Raw genomic sequence first — 7,974 nt, forward strand, 5'->3', positions numbered from 1 at the left:
ATTCCTTCAAGCTTTGGAATTAGTATTGTAGCTTTTGATTTGAAGTCTTCCTTACATCACTGATTGGTGGTTTTATTGTTAATATTCCTTCCTTGGCAGACTCAAAGAAAAGGAATTGGTTTGATATAAACTTTGGTTCTATAATTAGGAAGATAATTCCTGTACCGATTTTTGAGGTTAGCTTAGTTTAAAGGGTTTGATGCCGTGAGTTTTTAAAGGAAGATAAGAAGGAGTTTTAATGGATTTGGCATATAGTTGGGTTTAATTACTGATTTAAAGTTATTCAAGTTTGATTCTTTAAGTTTCAATTCAGCAAGTTGACTTCTTGAGGTTCAATTCAGCAAGATTAATTTCTTGCATTCAGTTCTAGTGTTGTAGCATTTGTGCATTGCTTGTACATTGTAAGTGTTTGTAGAAGCATGAAGATTAATTCCATAAGCAAGAACAACCTTATAGTTAGCGTGACAGATGGGGGTTCTTTGGTAAATTAATGAGTATGAATAGCTTTATATCAGCATTTCAGTTTAGTTCTTTTGCAAAGGTTATTAAGCATGGACAACCGACCTTCTCTTTTAGCTTTGCAGTTTTATTTCCTTTGCAAATCAGTGAGCTTGAATGGTCTATTTTAATTTATGCAAATCTTAGATTTCCTTGTTATTGGACAGCATGTATAGTTAGATGCAATTCCTTATGTTCACAGCAAGTCTTAACGAATTGAACTTGTTTTATGCAACTCTAGAATCTATAGTTAGATTTCCTTTTAGGGATTCATGAGAAGTTATAAGTAAAGTAAAGACCAAGGTCTGAAGAAGAAAAAGATAAATATTTTTAAAGTATAAGAAATATAAGTTTTATAGAGTTTCAAGTTCTAACCAGTTAGACCCTTTTGTTATCAATTGTTTAACATGCTATTAGATTCTTTGTTAGTGATCCTTTAACCTGCAGTTATAGTTTTAAGTTTAGCATGTTAGTTTCAGATTTCATGAAAACATTTCAGACTCTTTTATTCCAAGTATATAGTTAGATTTTTCTTTAAGTTTTTAGTTTCCCTTTGTTTTGCTATTAGGCAATGAACATAGAATGACTTGGATTAAATATTAGTTTATTAGGCTAATTGGAGGTTGATCTGGCAGTGATTTTGGTTTATTTTTAGATGAAGTAGGTGGTGTCATCTCTTTAGTGTAAAGTGAGAGATGTTGAATGACTTTAGCTTGTGCAGTGATAGACCAAGTAGAGAGGAGCAGGATTATTTTAGAGGATCACCTAGACTATTGAATGAATTTAATAGAATCTGAACTTATGATGCTTAAGTAAATGTTCTTTCAATATGCACTTAAGTTATTTGGATTGAATATTCATAGTTTACAATTCCAGTTAGATCACTTCTTCATATTGGTTGAAGTAGGAACGGACTTAAAAAAAAATAAGGAAAATTGGAGTAAATATCCTTTTAATCATAAATAGATCATGTTGATGATGAAACAGAAAGTTTAGAAAGCAGTGATTGATACTAGATGAGTGGGGAAACTGAGATAATTGAAATCAATTTGGAAGTTTTAATGTAGTTTAAATCTCCTCATAGTGCAGTTTTAAAAGATTATAGTGAAGTTTGATTAAGTCTTTAGAGTGCAGATTTTTATTAGGAAGAGCTGTGCAGATTTTAATAAGTAGATTTTTATAAGTATAGCATGCAGATTTTTATAAGTATAGTATGCAGATTTTAATAAGCAGATTTGTATAAGTATTATTTGCAGAATTTAAAGTGCAGATTTCATTGTGCTATTAGCTGGACATAAGCAGTTTCCTCTGCAGAATATTAAGTGTAGATTTAGTTTAGTTCTTTAGCAAATGCAGCTTTCATTTATGCTATTAGTAGAGCACGAGCAATATTTCTCATTTGCTATTAGAATAACATGAGCAGTATTGATTCCTATTTTTAGTCCTTTACTACTAGATACACATGAGCAGTTTCCTTTAGTTTTCATTTGCTATTTTAACAAGCATAAACAACCATGTATTCTAGTAGAAAAATAAGAATCCTATTAAATACTTTTAGAAGTATTAACAAGTAAAAGAAAGAAAAAGAAAAGAAAGAGAAAGGACAAGGCCTTAAGTAAATTCCAAAGTCAAGACTTTAGGGATTTTGGCACACAAGGTGCTTATTAAAAGGCCAAGGCATTATATATTAGAAGTATTAAAGAATAACAAGTATAAGGAAGTTATAGTTAAAAAGAAAATAAGTATTTTACTTTTAAATGGCATGTACCGGACACAAGGTCCATTGGGTGGGCTCCTAGATCGCCCCTAGGCACAAGATCGCTTAGAAGTACCTTAGTAGTTTCGGGATTAGCTACCTCGACTCATATTAAGGATGCGCGCAAATTGGTACAATGCCGGACCCAAGAGAAGTTGATTATTATTTTAAAGTAATAAAGTATAAGTTTTGAAACAAATGAAACAAGCACCATTTATGCTTAGAGTTAGTAAGTTTAGTTTCTTTTAATTTGAAGCATGCAGTATTAGCTTTATTTGTTTCCTGCTTAGTTATTTAGCATAATTAGCTTTATTTTCCAACATGCAGTTTTATCCTGTATAGCATGATTCCTTAGTTTTCTTTGCTATTAGTTTGGCATGAGCAGTTATATTTTTGCTTTACTTTCTTTTAGAGCATATAGTTTCTAGTTCTTTCTGTATACATGCATATTCGTGTTTTTGTGAGTTAGATAGCGCTTACTAAACAAATTTTGCTTATAGACTGCATTTCCTCTTACTGTAGATACACGAAAGGAAAAAGTTTTAGCAAAGGAAGGCGACAAGGAGGTGTTCGAGGATGTGTGATGCCAGGACTATGGAAGCCCTGGGACTTAGTTAAGAATTTGTTTAGATTAATTCTTTATTTAGGATGATAAGAAAAATTGGAAGTAAGAAGTTGTAATTCATTATTAAGTTTCCGCATTTTAGTATTTGGGATGGTATATGTTATTTTGATGTTGTTAGGGCATAGTAGATGAATTGTATTCTTGTGTGATGATTTCTAGTATAGTCTTCTTTTGTTTTGGATTATTTACTGCATGAGTTGCTTGATAGTTGTTCCAGCCACTTGTGGCTGAGGTATATTGTGTTTGTATATCAGTTTAAGGTCACCGGTACAGGGGAGACTCTGTCGAAATTTTTCGGTAGGGTTTTCATGTGGTTTTTAATCATACCGGTTAAGTAGAGTTAGTAGTTAAGTAACGGTCACTCTTAGAGAATAGTAGTAGAAAGAAGGGTGGTCGTTACACCTTTACTACTCCTATAAAATCAGGCTCGAAGACAGAGGCAAGTACAAGAATTTTTCTGATCAAACATCCTGTTCTGCGAACGACTTGTCTTCATCAGCTCAGCAAGCCACTACATCTGGAAGTGCCGACCTACACGTCATCTGCAATTTATTTGTCGGTACATTTTATATTAAGCTTGCATTGTAATTTCATTTAAGCAAGATAGTAGGGTGTTACTATCTTGCTCCATTGTACAATCTATTTCTTTCCGAAGGATTTCAGAAAGAAGTGTTATAGTGCTTTGCCCATTGGTGCGGTCAAGGACCGCGAGCCTTCGAGTAGGAGTCGAGCTAGACTCCGAACGAAGTAAAATACCTTGTCTCTCTTCTTATTTCCGTTGCACGACTTTGGTTTCAAAAGTTAAAGAATAGTTTTTAAACGCGCGATATTCACCCCCCCTCTATCGCTTCAAACGATCTATCAATTGGTGTCAAAGCAAGTTAGTTCTGAAATTTCTTAACCGATTTTCAAAGCAAATTTTTAAAAACTTATATCTTTTCTTTTAGATATATTCTTTTTATTATTTTCTTCTCAAGCACTACTAATCCCAAGACGAAAGTCTTGGAAATATTTCTTTTTTAATTTTTTCTTGCAAGAATGATGAACTCGTATCAAGAAGGGTATAGTACTGTCCGACCTCCACTATTCAAAGGAGAAAACTTCAGTTATTGGAAGAATATGATGGAGTGTTACTTAAAGTCCGACATCGAGCTCTGGTTCACAGTTTTGAAAGGCTATACTCCCCCAATGAAGGACGGAAGAACACTAGAACCAGAAGAATGGACTCCTCAATTGATCAAGAAGGAACAACTGAACTACAAGGCGATCAACACCATTCAGTGTGGGCTCACAATGGAGGAGTTGAACCGAGTCGGTCCCTACGACAACGCCAAAGAATTGTGGGACTCGCTTGTCAAGCTACACGAAGGAATTGACGACTCGAAGGTAAACAAATGAGATTTACTTTTAAACAATTTATTGAATATAAAAATGTTTCCTGGAGAGACGGCCTCGCAACTACACGCTCGGCTGAAGGACATCCTCAATGGTCTTCACCTAATCAGACACAATCTTGAAAATCATGACACGATAAGGTATGCTCTGAACGCCTTTCCGAGGAGTACGTTGTGGGCATCAATTGTAGATGTGTACAAAGTCTCTAAGGATCTTTCAATTTTTAAGTTAGACGAGTTATTCTGTGAATTAGAACTACACGAGCAGTCTAACACAAGCCATGTCGAGAAAGGTGTAGCGTTGTATGCAGGTTCAAACAAGGAGACCAAATCAAAAACGAAGATCGAGTCTGAAAGCGAGTCAGACTCGGACACAACGAACGAAGAAGAACTAGTCAACATGGTCGAAAGATTGTTGACTAAGAAGAAGTTTAGAAGAAGCACCAAGAAGACTCCTCCGAACCAGATCCAAAACAAATCATAAATGATTTGTTATGGATGCAACAAGAAGGGGCATTTCAAAAACGAATGCCCAAATCGGAAAGAAGAAAGAACCAAATCGACAAGACGGAAGAAGGCTCTTCAAGCGACATGGGACGAAACTTCTTCCGATGAATCTGACGCGGAGCAAACGAAGCACTCGAGCCATCTTGTATTTATGGCAAGAAACGAAGATTCCGACCCTGAGTCCGACGAAGAATACGAGTCCGAGATCGACCTCGATTCCGAAAGAAGCCCCGGATCAGAAGATCCAAATATGGTAACGATTTATTCCAAGTCAAATTTACTTAAAGTAGTTAAATGTTTGTTTAAAAAATTATCAAAATCAGAATATCAAAATAACTTGTTACTTAAGGAAATAGACCACCTTAAGCAACAAGTTAACTTGAGTGACTCGACTAACCAAGTTCAAGTCGGAACTTCAACTCAAGTTAAAAAACTTGAGGAAGAAAATTTCGATTTGAAAGGTCAAGTCGAGCAACTCAAGAAAACTTTTGAAAGGTTCGAACTGGGATCCAAGTGTCTAAATATGGTACTTGGGTCGCAACGAGCCGTGTACAACAAGTCAGGACTTGACTACAACCCTAAACAAACAAACAAATCATATTTATCTTTAATTAGTCAAAATGTTAGAAGTCAAGTCCAAGCATGGGTTCAAACAAAACAGTTAACCAAACCAATTAAACCAAATTTCTATTTGGTCCCTAAGAGTCAAATCCATTACTTAGATAGACCTTATCTAAGCTATGACTTAGGGGGAGCAACTAGAAAAATAATTCAACCAACTTGATTAACCAAACTCATATACTTAGGATTAGGTTTATTTCTGCTTAGAACGGTTAGATGAAAAAGGTTTACCAAACCCTATAACATAGCATCGGAATGGATTGGGATGATAGTACGTCAAGAAAGCTTTGTCGAAGGCATGTCTAGGCTGAATATGGAATTCTACCTGGTGCACTAGACTTAGTGGATCTGACCGAAGCTACCCCAGTCAAACATGAGCTAGTTAGACAAAAATTTAGTATTAAGTTTTTTGGGCGGGAACAGTTTGGAAAGTCTTCAGCAAGTGGTCTAATGATATCCAAGTAGGTTGTATGCCTCACCGCTGAACTGAAAGCTTATCCTTAGGACGCCTGCTTGATTAACCTAAAGCTAAGTTTGAATCTAACATGAGTTCAATAGCCTTTTTCAATATTAAAACTTAAAGCATAATTAAGATTAAAATTAAAAATTTTAAAACTTAATTAATTATTTTAAACTTATTTAATTAAAAATATTTTAAAACTTAATTAATTATTTTAAACTTATTTAATTAAAAATATTTTAAAACTTAATTAAAAATTTTAAAACTTAATTAATTATTTTAAACTTATTTAAAATTATTTTAAACTTATTTAATTAAAAATATTTTAAAACTTAATTAAAAATTAAATATTTTAAACATATTTAATTAAAAATATTTTAAAACTTAATTAAAAATTTTAAAACTTAATTAATTATTTTAAACATATTTAAAATTATTTTAAACTTATTTAATTAAAAATTATTAAACTTAATTAATTATTTTAAACTTATTTAATTAAAAATATTTTAAAACTTAATTAAAAATTTTAAAACTTAATTAAAAATTTTAAAACTTAATTAATTATTTTAAACTTATTTAAAATAATTTTAAAAATTTTAATTAAAAATATTTTAAAATTTTAAACTTATTTAAAATTATTTTAAACTTATTTAATTAAAAATATTTTAAAATTTTAAACTTATTTAATTAAAAATATTTTAAAACTTAATTAAAAATTTTAAAACTTAATTAATTATTTCAAACTTGATCCGGCGGTTAGAACAGGGGACCCCCATTCTGAGATGCCAATGCCACGCGGGAGTCAAAAGGCCAGGTGGCCGACCGGAGAAGGATGAGCCGACCTCCCAACCGGCCGACCAGTGAACAGCCGATGGCAAAAGTCGCCCCGACATAAGTCGGGGTTCCGACGCTCAATATAATAGTAGCAAAGAGCCGAGCGGAAGGCTTAAGAGAAGGTGATATACTGCTAAATAGTCCCTACATAGCACCCTACCGAAAATATCCCCAGCATATTGAGGTCAAGGGCTGATCGGACGGACGTGATGTGAGTGCCATCCGGCCGGCGCGTAAGTTGAGGGATGGCCGGACGCCCTGGCCTGTGATCGGTAAAGAGGGACAAGAACATTTTATGACAGCTGTCAAGTCCTATGGCTAGGCCATACGCCAAGTCTGACAACGAGGTGTTCTGTTGTCCCATTGAAGACGTGCGTGGACTGTAGCAGTATGGCGTCAGGTAAGCTTTCTGACAGATACATACCGAGGCATGGGCTGCGGACACGTATTCGCCTCGGTGGACGTGCAGGAGCTCTTTCACCGCTCTATATATAGAGCCTCATACTTCGCCGGAGGTACGCGTTCAAGAGTTTTGGAGCCACTTTCTTCACTGTTTGCTTGCCTGACTTGAGCGTCGGAGGGTCGCCGCCGGGAAACCCTTCCCGGCCCGACTTCTGTGCAGGTTCGCCGGAGCTTCGTGCCACTAGTCGGAGACCCACGTAGGCGACCGGAAAGCGCCACGTGCCCAGCGTCCGTTGATTCAGCATTCGGACAGGATCAAACATTATTTACAATTATTTTAAACCTATTTAATTAAAAATATTTTAAAACTTAATTAAAAATTGTAAAACGTAATTAATTATTTTAAACTTATTTAAAATAATTTTAAACTTATTTAATTAAAAATATTTTAAAACTTAATTAAAAATTGTAAAACTTAATTAATTATTTTAAACTTATTTAATTAAAAAAATCTTAAAACTTAATTAAAAATTTTAAAACTTAATTAATTATTTTAAACTTATTTAATTAAAAATATTTTAAAACATAATTAAAAATTTTAAAACTTAATTAATTATTTTAAACTTATTTACAATTATTTTAAACTTATTTAATGTAAAATATTTTAAAACTTAATTAAAAATTATAAAACTTAATTAATTATTTTAAAATTATTTTAAACTTATTTAATTAAAAATATTTTAAAACTTAATTAAAAATTTTAAAACTTAATTAATTATTTTAAACTTATTTATTTTTTTAAAACTTATTTAATTAAAAATATTTTAAAACTTAATTAAAAATTTTAAAACTTAATTAATTATTTTAAACTTATTTA

This window comes from Zingiber officinale, chromosome 2A (genome assembly GCF_018446385.1).
Source record: "Zingiber officinale cultivar Zhangliang chromosome 2A, Zo_v1.1, whole genome shotgun sequence".
NCBI classification, from domain to species: Eukaryota; Viridiplantae; Streptophyta; class Magnoliopsida; order Zingiberales; family Zingiberaceae; genus Zingiber; species Zingiber officinale.